The sequence below is a fragment of the Rhinoderma darwinii genome, chromosome 4 (genome assembly GCF_050947455.1).
Source record: "Rhinoderma darwinii isolate aRhiDar2 chromosome 4, aRhiDar2.hap1, whole genome shotgun sequence".
Taxonomy (NCBI): Eukaryota; Metazoa; Chordata; class Amphibia; order Anura; family Rhinodermatidae; genus Rhinoderma; species Rhinoderma darwinii.
The window spans coordinates 55,223,798-55,244,103 of record NC_134690.1 but is presented as its reverse complement, the minus strand read 5'-3'; positions in this window follow the sequence as shown (position 1 = coordinate 55,244,103).

Below are 20,306 nucleotides of genomic sequence, written 5' to 3'. Positions count from 1 at the left end.
GCAGGTGCTCCATGTCCGCTCAGTCTGCAGCCCCTTTTCTTGTGAAGCCGTATCTAAGCTCAAATCTGATTTTGATTTGAGCTTAGATGCTTAGAAGCCACTGTGGATTTTCTCACCGATTTGCCACAGATTTCACAGTTTTTTTCTGGAAAGGATAAAATCCTCGGTGAAAATCTACAGATTTGCCATTCTGTGAATTTTTAAATACGTATCATGCCCTGAATTTAACACAGGTTTTTTTTTCCACTACACGTGGATGGGGTTTTGGGGTAATTTCTGCACAGAATTCCGTTGTGGAAATCCTGCAGCATTTACGCTGTGTGTAAACCCAGCCTTAGAAATTCCACAAGTTAATTTTGCTGCCAGAATTGCATCCTTGACGCTGAGTTTACACACAGGCCAAAAACCCCTCCCAACATGCCGTTTTACAGAAAAACGGTGCAGTTTTCAAATCGATTATTATTGGCTGCGTGTTTTTAGTCGTCTGTTGACCTCAATGATGAAATACTAAAAAGCACTGATCATGATTGATCTGATGAAGACGTAACACCAATGTCTATTATAGACACACGACAGAAGTAGTGGTCATTGAGTGCGTGGGTCCTGCAGAGGTGAAGATGGGCCGTATACAGTTCCTTGCTCGTATGCAGCTTTCTGAGGAGAGACAAAAGGGGCATGGCGTGTATAAAAGACATAGGAAAGATGATCAAAATACAGTATACGGTAAACCGCAGTACAGTTACGGCCCGGTGATAGTGCCAGCTCAGAAGCTGAATCCGCACCATCACCGCCAGGTGTCAGCTGTATATTAGAGCTGACACCCTGCTGTAACGACCAGGAGCGGAGCTAGTCGCCGATCCAGCCGATTAACCCCTCAAATGTTGATCTCAAAAGAGGGATTTTTAGCCAATCGCTGGAGTGACGATGCTTGATATGACAACCGAAGACCTAACAATGGCCTCTGGATCTGCCAAGTGTGGAAACTCAAGGTTGGGTCCTCATAGGCTTGCTGTCAGTGTATGACTGACATCTTTAATTCACTGCACTGCACTGCACTTAAATTGCCTTTTTCCCATAATAAGTCTTTTATTGGGAAAAAATAAAACTATACATAATTGGTATCGCTGCGTCCGTAACAACCCAAACTTTAAATCAATTACGTAATTTATTCCACAAGGGTGAACAGCGTAAAATTTTTAATGAAAAACTATGCCAGAATCGCTGTTTTTACACATCTACCAAAAAAGAATATAAAAAGTGATCAAAAACTCATATATACCCCAAAATAGTAGCAATAACAACAGCCTGTCTCGCAATAACAAAAACCCTGACACAGCGTTGTCCACGCAAAAATAAAAAAAGTTATGGGCCTTAGAATATGGCGAAGCAGAAAACTATTTTTTTTTTAAAAGTGATTTTATTGTGCAAAAGCTGCAATACATGAAAAAAAACGATATAAATTTGGTGTCGCCGCAATCGTATCAACCCACCAGATAAAGTTAACATGTAATTTATGGTGCACAATGAATGCCGAAAAAAAAAAACATTTCCAGAATTGCTTGTTTTGGTTATTTCCTCTTAGAAAAAATGAAATAAAAAGTGATCAAAAAGTCGTATGTGTCCCAAAGTGGTACCAATTAAATCTACAGCTTGTACTGCAAAAAACAAGACTTCACACCGCTCCATCAACCGAAAAATAAAAAAAACTTATAGCACTAGTAATGCGGAGATGAAAAAACATCTCAATGCGCAGGCCGGAGGGGAACATTCCTTCAGTTTCAGGGCCCTAGTATTTAGGATCTAGGAAGGGAAGGGACATAGCACATCTGAGGGGGATAAGAAAGGACATTATTTATCAGTGCGACACTGGCCTGTGCATAACGGATTGCTTTACGGCATAACAAACATCTATGGATTATTTTATTATTTACCGCATAATTATACCCTCCCTCCATACTGAACCCTCCCATATATCCAAACAGCCGTTTATAACCACATACGGGGTATTATCATACTCGGGAGACATTGTTTTACAAATGTTGGGGTGCTTTTTCTTCCTTATTCTTATAAGAATATCCTTATTCTTCTAATTCAGCCAAAATTCTCACTATACCCTTAGATGATTCCTCAAGGGGTGTAGTTTCCCAAATGGAGTCACTTTTGGGGTGTTTCCCCTGTACTAGTACTACAGGAGCTCAGCAAATCCAACATGGCACCCAGAAACCAATCCAGCAAAATCTACATTCCAAAAGCCAAAATCGACATTCTTTTTTCAGTCCTGACGTGTGTCCAAACAGCAGTTTATGACCACATTACTGTACTCGGGAGAAATTGCTTTATAAATGTTTGGGTGCTTTTTCTCCTTTATTTTATTTGAAATGTAAACATTTTGAGCAAAACATTTTATCTTATTGGGGAAAAAAATGTTTCATTTTCGCTACCCAATGCTTTATCAATTCAGAAAAAACTTATTGGGTCAAAATGCTCACTATACACCTAGATTATGGAGTCCCTTTTTAACCCGTTAGTGACCAGCCCATCGTGTTTCTACGTCGGTCACTAACGGGCCTTAATCCGATGCCATAGACTTTTTACGTCGCGGCATCGGAATAAGTTTACAGAGCCGGGAACTGTCAGATCTCCCTGCTCTCAGCTGCTAGAGGCAGCTGAGGGCTGGGAGCGTCCCTGCTCTGCCGGGTGAGATCGATACTAATATCGATACTTTAACCTCTCAGATGCGGTGCTCAATATCGAGCACCGCATCTTAGTGGTTTTGGAGAGAGGGAGGGAGCTCCCTCTCTCCCCCACCGACACCCGTTGATACGATCGCCGAGTGTCTGTCTCCAATGGCAGCCGGGGGTCTAATAAAGGCCCCCAGGTCTGCCTGGAGTGAATGCCTGCTAGATCATGCCGGAGGCATGACCTAGCAGATGCCTGTCCGTGTTAAACGGACAGGCAGTAATACACTGCAATACAAAAGTATTGCAGTGTATTATAAATGTGATCGCAGAATCGCATATTATAGTCCCCTAGTGGGACTAGTAAAAAAGTGGAAAAAAAGTTTAATAAAGTTAATTTAAAAAAAAATTTGAAAAAAATGAAAACACCAGCTTTTCCCCTTACAAACTGCTTTACTATTAAAAAAACAAAATAAAGTAGAAAAGTTACACATATTTGGTATCGCCGCGTCCGTAACGACCCCGACTATAAATGTATTACATTATTTAACCCGCACGGTGAACGCCGTAAAAAATGTAATAAAAAACTATGGAAAAATTGCTGTTTTCTGTGAATCCTGACTTTAGAAAAAATTAGATAAATAGTGATCAAAAAGTCGCATCTACTCCAAAATGGTAGCAATAAAAACTACAAGTCTTCCCGCAAAAAAAAGCCCTCATGCAACCGCATCGGCGAAAAAATAAAAACGTTACGGCTCTTCAAATATGGAGACACAAAAACAAATAATTTTGAAAAAAAAGCGTTTTTACTGTGTAAAAGTAGTAAAACATACAAAAACTATACAAATTTGGTATCGTTGCAATCGTAACAACCCGCTGAATAAAGTTATTGTGTTATTTATATCACACGGTAAACGGCGTAGATTTAAGACTCGAAAAAGAGTGGCGAAATTTCAGTTTTTTTTCTATTTCCCCCCAAATAAAAGTTAATAAAAGTTAATCAATAAATAATATGTCCCCCAAAATGGTGCTATTAAAAAGTACAACTTGTCCCGCAAAAAACAAGACCTTATACAGCTATGTCGACGCAAAAATAAAAACGTTATAGCTCTTGGAATGCAACAATTGAAAAACTTAAAAAATGGCCTGGTCATTAAGGTCCAAAATAGGCTGGTCATTAAGGGGTTAAGGATTTCCACTGTACTGGTACCTCAGGGGCTTTGCAAATGTGGCATGGCGCCCAGAAAAAAACCAGCAAAATCTGCACTCCAAAAGCCAAATGGCGCTTTTTCCGTACTCGGGGAGAAGTTGACTCATAAATAAATGTTGGGGTACTTTTCATTTAGCTAAATCTACATCTTATTGGAAAAAATTTAAAGAGGCTCTGTCACCAGATTTTGCAACCCCTATCTGCTATTGCAGCAGATCGGCGCTGCAATGTAGATTACAGTAACGGTTTTATTTTTAAAAAAACGAGCATTTTTGGCCAAGTTATGACCATTTTTGTAGTTATGCAAATGAGGCTTGCAAAAGTCCAAGTGGGTGTGTTTAAAAGTAAAAGTCCAAGTGGGCGTGTATTATGTGCGTACATCGGGGCGTTTTTACTACTTTTACTAGCTGGGCGTTCTGACGAGAAGTATCATCCACTTCTTTTCAGAACTCCCAGCTTCTGGCAGTGCAGACACAGCGTGTTCTCGAGAGATCATGCTGTGACGTCACTCACAGGTCCTGCATCGTGTCAGACGAGCGAGGACACATCGGCACCAAAGGCTTCAGTTGATTCTGCAGCAGCATCGGCGTTGTAGCTACTTACCTGCAAATGCTGATGCTGCTGCAGAATCAACTGTAGCCTCTGGTGCCGATGTGTCCTCGCTCGTAAAAACGAGTAAAAACGTTACTGTAATCTACATTGCAGCGCCTATCTGCTGCAATAGCAGATAGGGGTTGCAAAATCTGGTGACAGAGCCTCTTTAAACTTCATTTCATTGAACTCAATGAAGCACAGCTCAAAATTTACGGCTGTCAGAGAAGCCTTGCAAAATGCGAGGAGCAGCATTTACGTCTGAAACGAGGCAGCTGTTTTCTCCTGAAAACAGTCTGTCTTTTGAGACGTAAATGCCTGCTATCGTGTGCACATACCCTTAAAGAAAAAAAAGCATTAAAATTGAATATCTGCAACAAAAAAAAATGACATTTTGAAATTTCACCTTTAGGCCTAATATGCAGCAGAATAAAGTAGCAGCGAAGTGGGTGTGAATAAACAAATGTCATCCACGCGATGCGGAAAATTTCAGTCCAGAAATTCAACTGCGGTGCGTATATTTTGTTCTGCAGCATGTAAATTACTGCTGCGGAAAGTGGACTGAATGCCTGAGTTTTTCAGAGGAGATATCACCATCACACAGGCTTGAAAAAACACCGCAGAATCCGCACCATTTTCTGAAGTAAAAAACGCCGGAAATGGTGTGATTTTTCCGCAGCGGATTGTCTGGTAGTTTTAAGCGTAAATGCTGCAGACATTTTCTGACAGAGATCCGTTATGTGTGGAGAAGCCCTTACTTTGCTTTCATTCCTGTGAAATACCTAAAGGGTTAAGAAACTTTCTAAATGCTATTTTGAATACTTTGAGGGGTGCAGTTTTTAAAATGGGGTGATTCTATCGGGGTTTCTAATATATAGGCCCCTCAAAGCCACTTCAGAACTCAACTTGTCCCTAAAAAAAATTGGCTTTTGAAATTTTCTTAAAAATGTGATAAATTACTGCTAAACTTATAAACCATGTAACGTTCTAGAAAAGTATGTTTTAAAAACCATGCCAACATAAAGTAGACGTATGGAAAATTTAGCTAGTAACTAATATGTGTAAACCAACTATTTGTCTTACAAGCAGATACATTTAATTTTAGAAAAATTATAATTTTTCCAAATTTTCTCAAAATTTTGTTGTTTTTCCACACATAAACACTGAATGTATCCTCCAAATTTTACCACTAACATATAAAGTACATTGTGTCACGAGAAAATAATCTCAGAATTGCTTGGATAAGTAAAAGCACTGCAAAGTAGGGCTGGGCGATCATGACCTAAATCAAAATTGAACATGTAACCTCTACTACGATTAATGAATGATTATTTAGGCCACTCTCCTTTTTGCTTACCATGGCCCCTAATATACCCCCTGACACTGCCCACGCACAGTATATTACCCCATAGTGCTCCTCCACTCGTCACCCTGCGAATCAAGATTAGATTGTAAGCCCCCCGCAGGTCTAGCTTGGAAATAATCTTTGCGTCCCGTATGTGATCAAACAGTTCTGAAATCAAAGGCAATGGGTACCTGTTCTTCACCGTGATCTGGTTGAGGCCTTGTTAGTCAATGCAGGGTCGGAGGGATCCATCTTTCTTCTTGACAAAGAAAAACCCGGCTCCGGCCGGGGATGAGGATTTTTGTATGAAGCCCCTCTCCAGATTCTCCTTAATGTAGGCTGACATAGACTGAGTCTCTGGCAAGGAGAGACGGTATACACTACCACGAGGAGGGGACGAATCAGGAACCAAGTCGATAGGGCAAACATATGCTTGATGAAGTGGTACTGTCTCTGCTTCCTTCTTGTTGAAGACTTCTGCGAACTGAGAGTAACAAAGAGTCGACCCTGCCAGTGACTGATGCGGAGGAGACTGAGGCGGATGGACATGCACCAGACAGCGGTCAAGAACCTCTCCAGAGTTCCAATCCAGGACTGGGGCGTGTAGAGGGAGCCAAGGCAAACCCAGCAGCACGGGGTTGACGGCCTTGGGCAGGACAAACAGGGAGATGAGTTCAGAGTGAAGAACTCCCACGTTGAGTCTTAACGGCTTGGTCACAGACAAAACTGGGTCAGGCAAAGGCAGTCCATCTACCGAGGCAACGATCAACGGCCTTTCCAGCAGAACAGTGGGCAACTGAAGAAGATCCACAAGGTCTTGGCAAATGAAATTGGCTGCAGAATCCAGCCAGAATCCAGGTAGGCAGAGACTGGATGAGGTCTCTCGCCAGCGACGATGGTCACAGGAATGAACAGTTTTGAGGAGAGTTCTCTATTAAATGCAGTATCGCCCAGGGTTGTCTCTCCAACCAATCCTAGGCGTTGGGGTTTTTTGGCTTCTGAGGACACAGACGCACGACATGGCCAGCGAGGCCGCAATATAAACAGAGTCCAGAGGTGCGCCTTCGCTGTTTCTCTTGAACGGACAGTTCAAGAAGGCAAGAGGGGTTGCTGGAAGTTGGGTGCCAGTCTAGGAAGCCGTCTCTCCTGTCAAACCTCTTGAGATATCTCTCTGATTATGTCCACTCGAGTTGCAAGTAGAATCAGGTCGTCCAAGGCAGCTGGTAGATCTCGAGCAGCAAGTTCGTCCTTGATCTCAGGCCATAGGCCATGCCAGAAGGATGCTACCAAGGCCTCATTGTTCCAGGACAATTCTCCTGCCAGGGTCCGGAACTGGATGGTGTATTCGCCCACGGAGGCGTCCTCCTGGCGAAGGTTAAAGATAGCAGTGGCTGCCGACGAGACTCGTCCAGGCTCTTCGAATATTGTACGGAACAACTGCACGAACCCTTTGAATTTACAATGTAGGTATAGTGGGTATACGTTTACTAATATATAGTTATAATAATTCTGCCTGTGTAAACGTTTAAAACAAATTTAATTAAACACAATTCATCATTAAAAAAATGTAGGGCAATAATTGCCAAATGATCCAGATACAGGCATTGGCAAGCGAATCCGGATAGCACACAGTAGCTTGGAAAGTGAATGACATGCACTATGGCATCAAGATATGAATGCCTAACATGTAACACCCACCACGCACATTAGAACCCGCCACATGTGCTGGCAAATATTTAAATGGATTTGCCTGCCACAGATATATAAGAGCGACTTCCCAACGCGTTTCTGCCCACATAGGGGAGCATCCTCTGGGGTACACTTAGGCTGGATTCACACGAACGTGGCGTTTTTGCGGACGCAAAAACGCGGCGTTTTGCGCGCGCAAAAACCACTTGACAGCTCCGTGTGTCATCCGTATATGATGCGCGGCTGCGTGATTTTCGCGCAGCTGCCATCATAGAGATGAGGCTAGTCGACGTCAGTCACTGTCCAGGGTGCTGAAAGAGTTAACTGATCGGCAGTTAACTCTTTCAGCACCCTCGACAGTGAATGCCGATCACAATATCGAGCAACCTGTTAAAAAAAAAGAAAAAGTTCGTACTTACCGAGAACTTCCCTCCCGGCCGTTGCCTTGGTGACGCGTCCTTGGTGACGCGCCTCTCTTGACATCTGGCCCCACCTCCCTGGATAACGCGGCAGTCCATGTGACCGCTGCAGCCTGTGCTTGGCCTGTGATTGGCTGGAGCTGTCACTTGGACTGAATTGTCATCCCGGGAGGTCAGACTGGATGAAGAAGCAGGCAGTTATCTGTAAGTCAGAACTTCTTTTTTTTTACACGTTCATGTATATTGGAATCGGAAGTCACTGTCCAGGGTGCTTAAACAGTTTAACTCTTTCAGCACCCTGGACAGTGACTATCTCCTGACGTTGCGTACCGGAATTTTTTTTGCCAGGTTTGGCTAAAACGAGTTCGGCCGAACCCGGTGAAGTTCGGTTCGGTTTTCCGGGTTCGCTCATCTCAAAGACACTCCGTTTGGATGTTTGTAAACAGAAAAGCACGTGGTGTTTTTCTGTTTACATTCATCCTTTTGACAGCTCTTGCGCGAATCACGCAGTTCGCACGGAAGTGCTTCCGTGCGGCATGCGTGGTTTTCACGCACCCATTGACTTCAATGGGTGCGTGATGCGTGCAAAACGCCGAAAGAACGGACATGTCGTGACTTTTTTTCAGCGGACTCACGCTGATGAAAAATCACGGATATGTCTGCACGGCCCCATAGACACATATAGGTCCGTGCAACGCGCGTGCAAATCACGCGCGTTGCACGGACGTTTTTCCCGTTCGTCTGAATAAAGCCTTAGTCTAAATTATCTTTATTGATAGAAGGCCGATTAGCACATGTTTATGCTGTCTTTATTTATATTTCAAACTCGGCGCGCATGAGACATCTGATGTCGGTCCCACAGCACTGGCTGCCGACGAGACTCGTCCAGGCTCTTCGAATATGGTACGGAACAACTGCACGAACCCCTGGAAGTCTCGGGTCCCTGTCGTTCCCAGATAGGATTCGCCCATGCCAGGCCCTTGCCGGCAAGTACAGACATAATGAAGGCGATCCTGGCTCCGTCCGATGGAAATGCTTTGGCGTGCAGAGTGAAGTGGATATGGCATTGGTTCAGAAACCCCCTGCACGAACTTGCGGCTCCATAGAACCGAGGTGGCAATGGCAGCGAGAACCGAGGATCCGAACTGGAGCTGCCAGGAGGTGTAGCAGGAGGGTTGATTGGAGGAGCTTGAATAGGAGCAGAGAAGGAAGTAGCCAGTGCCCCTAGCTGCTGTGCCATAGAGTCTACTGCCATAATAAGTTGATCCTGTCATGCTCGCAGATCCTGCAGGTTCGCCTGCATGGCTTGGGCGGGTGACATGCCCTTGAATTGACCAGCGGGGTCCATGGCCTGGGCGTACTGTCACGGCGTGGGGTGTGGACCCACTGGGCCGTGCTGCGTAGCAGGATGGCAGCTGGCCAACTAGGTACAAAACAATGTCTATAGTTCAGAAAGGGTACCTGAGGCAATGTAGACAGTAGCGGAGACACGTCTTGACTCGCACCGTAGATGGCACAGTGGATGCAGCGGAAGACACGACACGACTTTCACTGTAGATGGCTCAGTGGATGCAGCGGAAGACACGACTTGACTTTCATTGTAGATGGCTCAGTAGATACGATTACACAGGATACAGGGTACAGGCAGCAGGAACGGGTAACACTGGGAACTGGAAAACACTGGGAGACCATTTGCAAGACAAACCTTAGGTATACAACAACGCTCCGGCAAGGATCAAGTGGGCAGAGCCCTTTTTATAGTCCAGCAGCATTCTGGGCTAATTATTGAATACTGACAGTTGGATGAGTACTGGCCCTTTAAGGCTGTGCAAGCACGGGTGCGTGCGCCCTGCGGGAAACAGTCCCAGAACCCGGAAGCGAGTGCCGGCGTCTCCCTAGAGGGAGATGTTGCTGAGAACACAGATGTCCATGGCCAGGGCCGTCAGAGGGTAAGTCTGAACGACGGACCTCGGCCATAGACGTAACAGTGCCCATACATAAAGTGCCAGTGTCCACTATAGCTAGTGCCACAGTGCCCGTATAGTAGCACAGTGCCCAAATATAAAGTGACAGTGCCTGCATATAAAGTGCCAGTGTCCACTATAGATAGTGCCATAGTACCACAGTGTCCACTATAGATCGTGCCACATTGCACACATAGTACCACAGTGTCCACTATAGATAGTGCCACATTGCACACATAGTACCACAGTTCCCACATAGAAAGTGACCTAGTGCCACAGAGCCCATTGTAGATAGTGCCACAGAGCCCACATAGTGTCACAGTGTCCCATGTAGACAGTTTCAGTGTCCCCTGTAGATAGTGCCACGGTGCCCATGTAGATATCTCCGCAGTGTCCCCTGTAGATAGTGCCATCCCTCTGTAGATAGCATCACTGTAGGGGTGGAATCCCTCTGGCCGTGGATTCCTCATAGACGGAGCCCCTGACGTCTCTGTCCATATATGGACAGTGACGTCTAGAGAGCGGAATCCCCTGCCAGAGCGGACCGGGGATTCCGCTCCAGGAGTAACCTTTTGACGTCACTGTCCATATATGGATAGTGACGCCGGGGTCTTCTCCAGGAGCCGAATCCCCTGACCGAGCGGGCCAGGGATTCTGCTCCAAGAGTAACACCTTGACTTCACTGTACATATATGGAAAGTGAAGCCTGGGGCTTCTCCAGGAACGGAATCCCCTGCCAGAGCGGGGTCTGGCCGCCGGGGGATTCCACTCCTACAGGGAGCTACAGTGGCGCTATCTACGGGGGATGGGGGGTTTGCTATCTTCAGGCAGGTGGGTGCTATCTACAAGACTAAAGTACCCGGCTAGAGATCTTGCGATTCTCTGGTCGGGGATTCCACTGTTGAAATCCCTGACTTCACTGTCCTTATATGGACAGTAATGGACAGTAATGTCAAGGGCTTTCTCGGGCTCAGCGCTCAAAGTAGCACTGTGTGCAGGGAGTCCTCGGCTAGGATCAGTTCCTAAAAAAAAGGCCGGTAAAAACGGATCCATTGACTTCTATTGGAACCGTCTGTCCGTAAAAATGGCCAAAAATAGGACATGTCCTATTTTTTGACGGCCAATATTCACAGGCCGTTAAAAAAAAGGCAATGTGACTACACCCATACAACTTCATTTTTCTGAAAACGGCCATGTGGCCGTTTTTCACTGTTGTGGGAATGTAGCCTTAAACCCTATTCACACGACAGGTATTCTCGGCCGTGTGAAAAAATGGAACATGCCATATTTTGGGCCATTCTCCCGGCCGCACGGCTCCCATAGAAGTCTATGGGGCCGTGTAAAGCACGGGTGTCGCTTGGATGTAATCCGAGTGACGGCCGTGCTTTCTGACGCTCGCTCTCTTCTCTTCCTCATAGTATGAAGTGCATGGGAGGAGGAGATGTTTTTGCTCCCTATAGGAGCGGAATCCCTAATACCGCTACAGGAGAAGTCCCTGACGTCACTGTCCATATATGGACAGTGACGTCAGGGAATTCTCCTGGAGCGGAATCACGGGCCGACAGCTCGATGTGGCTGGGGATTCCGCTTCAGGAGCAGAAGACCGCTCCAGAAGAAGTCCCTGACGTCACTCTCCATATATCCACAGTAACGTCAGGGATTTCTCCTGGAGCGATCCCCTACTTTTGAAGCGGAATCTCCGGTCACAACGGCCAGTGATTCCACTCCAGTAGAAGTCCCTGACGTCACTGTCCATATATCCACGTGAATAGAGCCTCAGGAATCTTAAAGAGTAATCAATCCCTCTGTTGACAATAGGGGCCCTTCGGACACAAGGACTACCGCATTTATTCATTGCCATCCAATTATTGTGTGTCAGGCAGAGGGCATCCTGTCATCTGTAATACAACATTTTTCAGGGGGTCAGCATTAGGCTGCATGCACACTTCCTTCGGCCGTTGTCCAGCGCTAATGATGGTTCCATGAAACACGGGCTGCACACGAATGGCTTCCGTGTGCAGTCCATTGTTTCACGGACCGAATCAATGAAAAGGCCGAGACTGTTCCATCAAAAATGGGCAGGAGTAGGACCTGTCCTATTTTTGACGGAACGGCAGCACGGTTCTGTTAAAACAACGGAAGTGTGCATGGCCCCATTGAAATGAATGTGTCAGGGTGCTATCGGTTAAAACAACGGATAGCTCCCTGAAGAAAAAAACTGAAGTGGGCATGAGGCCTTAGGCAGCCGTAACGTTTTTTTCTGGTAACTTATTATTATGGTGCTATGCTGGAAAACTTAAGGCTGGGTTCACACGACCTATTTTCAGGCGTAAACGAGGCGTATTATGCCTCGTTTTACGTCTGAAAATACGGCTACAATACGTACTGTGCCCACGACCTGTCATTTACGCGTCGTCGTTTGACTGCCTCGGCAAAGAAGTGCAGGACACTTCTTTGCAACGTAATTTGAGCCGTTCTTCATTGCATTCAATGAAGAGCAGCTCAAGATTACGGGCGTCAAAGACGCCTCGCATAATGCGAGGAGGAGCTTTTACGTCTGAAACTACGCAGCTGTTTTCTCCTGAAAACAGTCTGTCTTTTCAGACGTAAAAGACAGTTCTCGTGTGCACATACCCTAAAGGGTAACTAAACTTTCAGAAAAAGCTAAGTGACAGAAGCGTTCGGGTGAGTGCTAAGCTGCTTGGTTTCTGATCAGCTTTTCTCGGAAAGCCGATGCAACGGTATACGGGCCCCATAGACTTTCAATTGGGTCTGTACACTGTTCGATCGGTGGGAGTCTCAGTGCCCGGACCCCCACCGATCAAAACTTATGACATGTCAGATTTCTGCAAGTTTAGTTACTTTTTAAATGGCCACAATTGTCATTATTCGGAGAAAAAAGTTTCCAGAGGAAAAAATGTTGTGTGAAGATGACTTGAGGATGCATTCACACTGCCAATCCTTTCTTTAGAGAATGATTCCCTATTCTTTGTGCGAGATCTGCCTTAGGCCGCTTTCGTATGAGTGTAATACTGGTGCTTTTTTGCACCCATATTACGATTGCAAAACCTGGACCTTCCGTGGTTTATTAGAACGGAAGTAATACGCCCATGTGAAAGCAGCCATAGGCCACTTTCACACGGCAGTATTTTGCACCAGTATTTAGGTCAGTACAAATCGCCCCCTATTTATTTCAATGTGAGCGTTTTTTTCCCAGGTGGCTTTCGGCTGCTCACGGAAAAAAAAAACGGCATGCTCTTTCTTCAAGCGGTTTCCGCCTCTGACCTCCCATTGAAAACAGAAGGAAGCAGGGGGCGGAGCTTGGCCGCTGAAGAGTACATTATATTTTCCTTAAACGTATGCAAGTACTAACATATGTCCATAACAATAGGGCTGGTGCACTCTTGGCGAAGAAATTAAAACACTTCCCTGTGTTCTCGTATAGCTTTCCTATTGGATGCTAGGGGCGAGAAAATAGTATACCCCAGGTAGATTGCTGATCAGTTTCGGCAATACTATAGTTCTCTTTATAACATAAAGGAGGACGCCTCGACCTTTCAGCCTTCTGCCTCTGATATGAATAATTTCCTGGACTCAGTGTCGCTACCACAGGTATCTCAGTCTCAACTGCAAGCCCTTTCCGAAACATTTACGACTACTGAGATCTCTAAAACTATCTCTTCCTTGAAACCCTTTAAAGCCCCTGGACCTGATGGCTTCACGAATAACTATTATAAATGCTACGCCCCTTTATTAGCTCCCCACCTACTCAAGGTATTTAAAAAAGCTGCCTCCGAGGGCTCCTTTCCACAGAAATGTTGGCTGCCACAATTGTCACTCTCTCAAAGCCTGGGAAGTAACCTATCAATCCAGCAAATTTCCGTCCGATATCCCTGTTAAATTCGGATATCAAAATCTGTGCGAGTATTCTGTCTGATAGACTCTATCATATTGTCCCAAATTTGGTGAAGTCCGATCAAGTTGGTTTTGTGGCTGGTCGCCAGGCTCCGGATGGCACGCGGAGGTTTATTGATCTCATACAATGGGTGGAGGCCTCTCGGACACCTTCTCTGCTTCTGACCTTGGATGCGGAGAAGCCGTTTGATAGGGTCCACTGGGTTTATCTTTCTCACATAATGGAGCGCTTTGGTTTACAGGGCCCTATTAAATCAGCCATTTTAGCACTGTATTCAAAACCCTCAGCCAAGGTTCTGACCTCAGGTTTCCTCTCAGATTCCTTTACTATTAGTAATGGCACATGTCAGGAGTGTCCATTGTCCCCACTTATTTTTGCTATGGTAATAGAGCCCTTGGTGGAGGCCATTTCGGAACAACTCTAGGGTTAAACGTATTTCGGTGGGCTCGGTCCATAAAATCGGCCTTTATGAGGATGACGTCCATGTTTCAATTACTAACCCACTTTCATCCTTACCTGCAATACAAGATTCCTTAGCTGAATTTTGGAAAGTCTCCTATTATTAAGTTAACTCTTCTAAATCCCAATTATTGAACCTAGGAGTTGACCCTCGAACTAAAGCCTTGTTGACTTCAGTGCCCATATAAATGGCAAGAGGACTGCGTTATGTATTTGGGGGTGTCCATCACTAGTCCCAGCTCAGTATTATTCTCTAAAAATTATATCCCATTGTTAATTAAAAAGACTCTGTCACCACATTATAAGTGCCCTATCTCCTATATAAGGAGATCGGCGCTATAATGTAGGTGACAGTAATGCTTTTTATTTTGAAAAACTATCTATTTTAAACCACTTTATGAGCGATTTTTAGCTTTATTCTAATGAGTTTCTTAATGCCCAGCTGGGCGTGTGTTTACGTTAGACCAAATGGGTGTTGTACAGAGGAGTGTATGACACTGACCAATCAGTGACCAATCAGCGTCATACACTTCTCTCCATTCATTTACACTGCACTAGCGATATAGTTATATCGTTATGTGCAGCTACATACACACACTATAACATTACTACAGTGTCCTGATAATGAATATACATCACTACCAGCCTGGACGGTGATGTTTATTCAGAATCCTGACCACTTCTGAATCTTTTCTGTGAGATTCCAGCAAGGCAAACGTAATCTCTTTTGAAATGACAGGTTACATCGTAATCTCGCGAGATTACGTTTGCCTTGCTGTAAATCTCACAGAGACGCTACAGACGTGTTAGGATTCTGAATACACATCACGTCCAGGCTGGTAGTGATGTATATTCATCATCAGGACACTGCAGTAATGTTAGTCTTTGTGTATGAAGCTGCACATAACGATATAACTATATTGCTAGTGCAGTGTAAATAAATGGAGAGAAGTGCATGACGCTGATTGGTCACTGATTGGTCAGCGTCATACACTCTTCTGTACAACACCCGCTTGGTCTAAAGTAAAACACGCCAACTTGGGCATTAAGAAACTCATTAGCATAAAGCTAAAAATCACTCATAAAGTGGTTTAAATTAGATCATTTTTCTAAATAAAAAGCATCACTGTCACCTACATTATAGCGCCGATCTCCTTATATAGGAGATAGGGCACTTATAATGTGGTGACAGAGCCTCTTTAAAGAGGCTTTGTTACTAGATTCTCAAATCCCTATCACCTATTGCATTTGATCGGCGCTGCAATGTAGATAACAGTAACGTTTTTGTTTTTTTTTAAAACGTTCATTTTTGGCCAAGTTATGAGCAATTTTATATATATGCAAATGAGCTTTGAAATGGACAACTGGGTGTGTTTTTTTTCGTATGTCCAACTGGGCGTGTATTGTGTTTTTAACTGGGCGTGTTTACTTGTTTTACTAACTGGGCGTTGTGAATAGAAGTGTATGATGCTGACGAATCAGTGACCAATCAGCATCATGCACACTCCTCTCCATTCATTTACACAGCACATAGTGTTCTTACTAGAACGATGTGCAGCCACATACACAAGTGTCCTGATAATGAATACACATGACCTCCAGCCTGGACGTCATGTGTATTCAGAATCCTGACACTTCTGAATCTTTTCTGTGAGATTTCCAGCAAGGGAAACGAAATCTCATTTACCTCGTAATCTCGCGAAAAATGTTAGATGGCTTTTCTAAACCTATGATCGAGGGGGCAGGTAGAGTGGCTATTATGAATATCATGGTTTTACCTATTGTACTGTACTTATTTCATACTGTTGTGATTCCTGTCCCTAATACTTACCTTCTCAAACTGCTACATTACATATCCACTGTTTTACCTGACCTCAATATACGTAATTAGGAAACAGCTGGTATGGGAACAATAGGTTCCCTTTATGACATTAATCTCGTTTCAATCTTTAGTTCACAAATACGAAATTCCACAAAGGGACTTTTATAAATATTTACAAATTCGACATATCTTACACTCCCTGCCTTTTTTCGTCAAGTGCACATATGCTTTTTAATACTGATAGTCAGAGGCTCGGGGGAATTTCTTTGTTCTACTCCCGTTTCATTTGCATACTTTCACTTCACTTTCGAAACCCAGTTACTTCCTTAAATGGGAATTAGATTTGGATCAAGTTATCCCAATCCGAGATTGGTACACAGCCATTCACTGGTTTAAGATTTCCAAGGGTGCTAGTCATTGGGAAACTGCACATAAAATTCTATTTAGGGCTTATTCAGACGAACGTGATATACGTCCGTGCATCGCGCGTGATTTTCACGTGCGTCGCATGGGCCTATATTAGTCTATGGGGCCGTGCAGACAGTTGCATGATTTTCACGACATGTCCGTTCTTTGTGCGTATTTCGCGCATCACGCACCCATTGAAGTCAATGGGTGCGTCAAAATCACGCGCACCACACGGAACCACTTCCGTGGGACGAGTGTGATTCGCGCAACAGCTGTCAAACTATGAATGTAAACAGAAAAGCACCAAGTTCTTTTCTGTTTACAAACATCCAAACAGAGTCATAATGAAGCCGGCTGCGCGAAAATCACGCAGCCACGCATCATACGGGGATGACACACGGAGCTGTTAAGTACCTTTTGCGCGCGCAAAACGCACACGCTCGTGTGAATCCGGCCTTAGATGGTATAGAACGCCTTCTCAAATTGCTAAAATGAACCCGTCTTATTCCCTTCTTTGCTGGCGCGAGTGTGGCCTCCCAGGTAACTATACGCATGTGTGGTGGAACTGCCCAGTAGTGTTTAACTTTTGGAAGGCCGTGTTCAGTCTTATTTGTTCTATAACATCTACCACGATTACTCCCTCGCCTTCATTAGCACTGTGCTTTATTGGTCTTTCGGATATCCCCTCATCAATGAGTCATGTAGTGGGTCATATCATCCTGGCCACCAGATTGATGATAACTAGATCATGGAAATCTCCTGTCCCTCTCACAATTGTGGAATTGATCAATCTGGTAAAATTTGATTATACGATGGAAAAAATGGTGGCAGTACGACTTAATTTAGTTGGAAAATTCTCAGCCAGGTGGTCTATTTGGTGTGATTATATGACATCCGAGACTTCCCCCTCCTGGTTTTCCCCACTCTGAGTGAGTGGTGTCTCTCTAAAATGATTTAATGTATTAATCCTAATTTCATGGACTATTCTTAGCTTTACCTGTGTAATATAAATTCTGAGCCCGCTTGTCGCTGGCCTTACTCATTGTTATATATTGGCATTATCTCTTCTTTGCCTGTTGGGAGTTATACCCTTTAACAATAGCTATCTCAATTGTCTCCAATATTTCCAATCGCATATGGATTCGTTTCCAAACCTAGAATACTGTTTGCTGTTATTTTCTTGTTATCTTACAGTACTACGTCTACGGTGTAATGCAGCGTTTACTGTGTATCATTTGCTCGGCCATATTGGCCTCACAGTTTAATATGTTGTATATGCAACATTTTATAATACAAAATTCTCAATAAAAATATAAATTTAAAAAAAGAAAACAGAAGGAAGCCCGAGATTTTTGCATTCTATTCAACGGCCGCAGGCAACAAGACGCGCAATAAAAAATAAAAGCGTCCAAAAACTATGGCGAAAATTTGCCTCAAAGCACTTTTTTTCTGCCTGTCAAAACTCTGTGTGAACTAGGCCTTTGTAAGCCAAAAACCAGGAGTAGAACATAAATGGAGAAAAAGTATAATAGAAAGATTTGTACCTCTTCCATGTTATTGACTCACTCCTAGTTTTAGCTTCCAAATACTAAAGCAACATACTGAGCACAATACTTGGGCCACTTTCACACGGTGGTATTTTGGTCATTTGTAACATGACAAACCTATACAGTACATAGAAGGTGATTTAATTGGGAGCCCATGGATGCCATGTAATAGATTGTGTACATGTGCCATATATGTAGTGCCAAAAACCGGATCGGATCTTATCCTGTGAGACCATGAAAGCCTTTTACCAAAGAAAGCCGTTCCTAATCTTCCGGCACTGGATTCAAACCAGTCCTTGGAATGAAATATACGACTCATACATGAAACTGTAAGCCAGCCCCTTGCATGAGACTTTATTCCCGTCATTTGATTTGTCAAATCATTATCTGTAAATTAGTTTGAAAACAGATGAGTGGGTACTATGAGTTTTGGGGAAGGGTATTGAGAAAGTGGTTGAGGTATTATAAATTAGACTCACACAGGACTGTATGAGAGCTGTGACGTTGCATTGAGAAATTATGGTGCTTCTTACCAATGACCGTTCACTGTTCACAGACCGACAGCATGATCTGGTGTAAAATACATTAAAACGTGTGACGTTCCTAGTGCTATTGTGTAGGCTGTGTTCACATATGCCGTATTTGAAAAAAAAAAGTCAGGGTGACAACCAAATGCAATAAAAACGGCATGTACGCGGCTATAGCCTAATGAACACAACCTTATAACAAATCTGTAAAACAGTGCCTATAACCTCCTATGGCCCCATACTGTACCTTTTTGATTTTATACAAAGCCACCAAAAAAATTGTAAAATGTATTATGCATGTATTTCTCTTTAGAGGCATTGCCTCTAGGGCAGGATAAAGTGCCACAACGAGGTACCAGTAAGGACTCCATATTGAGCCATGCATATGGCTTTGCTGGGTGCCACACAAAGCGCCCGCAATAAGGCCAAAAACGGCAATGGCATGCGTTTTACCACAATTTTTGGGGGAAAAAAACAAAAAACAACTTATTTTTCAAATGCTTATATCCACCCACGTTTTTGCAGGTAAATAGGATGTCCTAACAAAAACTATTTTCCAGAATTGGATTTTCCACCTATACCTTTTCCTCCCGGTAGGGGAAAATCTCTACCTCCAAACCAGCTTCTGAATGAAAAGACACATGACTACGACAGCAAGCAACTAATTCATGATCCTTGGGTGTTGTAAATTATCTGCGATTGTCACAAAATTAAATTCCCCTTAAGGGTATGTGCACGCGCTAGCTGTCATTTACGTCTGAAAAGACAGACTGTTTTCAGGAGAAAACAGCTGCCTCGTTTCAGACGTAAATACTCCTCCTCGCATTTTGCGAGGCTTCTCTGACAGCCGTAAATTTTGAGCTGTGCTTCATTGAGTTCAATGAAGAACGTCTCAAATTACGTCTGAAAGAAGTGTCCTGCATATAATGTATATAAGTGTCCTGCATATAATGTATATAAGTGTCCCGCATATAATGTATAGAAGTGTCCCGCGTATAATGTATATGTGTCCTGCACTTCTTTTGCCGAGGCTGTATTTTTACGCGTCGTTTGACAGCTGTCAAACGACGACGCGTAAATGACAGATTGTCTGCACAGTACGTCGGCAAACCCATTCAAATGAATGGGGAGATGTTTGCCGACGTATTGTAGCCCTATTTTCAGACGTAAAACGAGGCATAATACGCCTCGTTTACGTCTGAAAATAGGTCGTGTGAACCCAGCCTTAGGCTGCACATTGCAGCGGAAAATACGCACCAAAACCGCAGCAATACGCAGGAAATTCACAGGTAAAATCCGCACCAGATCGCGTGTTTTTTGTTGCGTTTTTCGGTGCAGTTTTCACGTTTTAATGCATAAATCGCTGCGTTTTCATGCTGCATGTTTTGGTGTGATTTTCCTCTGCACTAGGCAGATAGAATTCGCAAGCGGAAACGCAAGATAAATTGACATGCTGCAGAATTTAAAATCTGCACCGCAATTTAATTTACGTGCGGCAAAATACTGTAGCGTGTACATGAGATTTCCTGGAATCTCATTGTCTATGCTGGTACTGTATTACGTTGTGGTTTTGCCACACACAAATACGCGCGGCAAAACTGCACGTAATACGCATCGTATCATACCCTCTAATTCTCCCTTCTTCTTAGAGGCAAGTATTTGACAGTCAATGGCAGACAGACCCAAATGCATTGGTATAAGTTTGCATAGTATACGTTCGGATCCGGATGA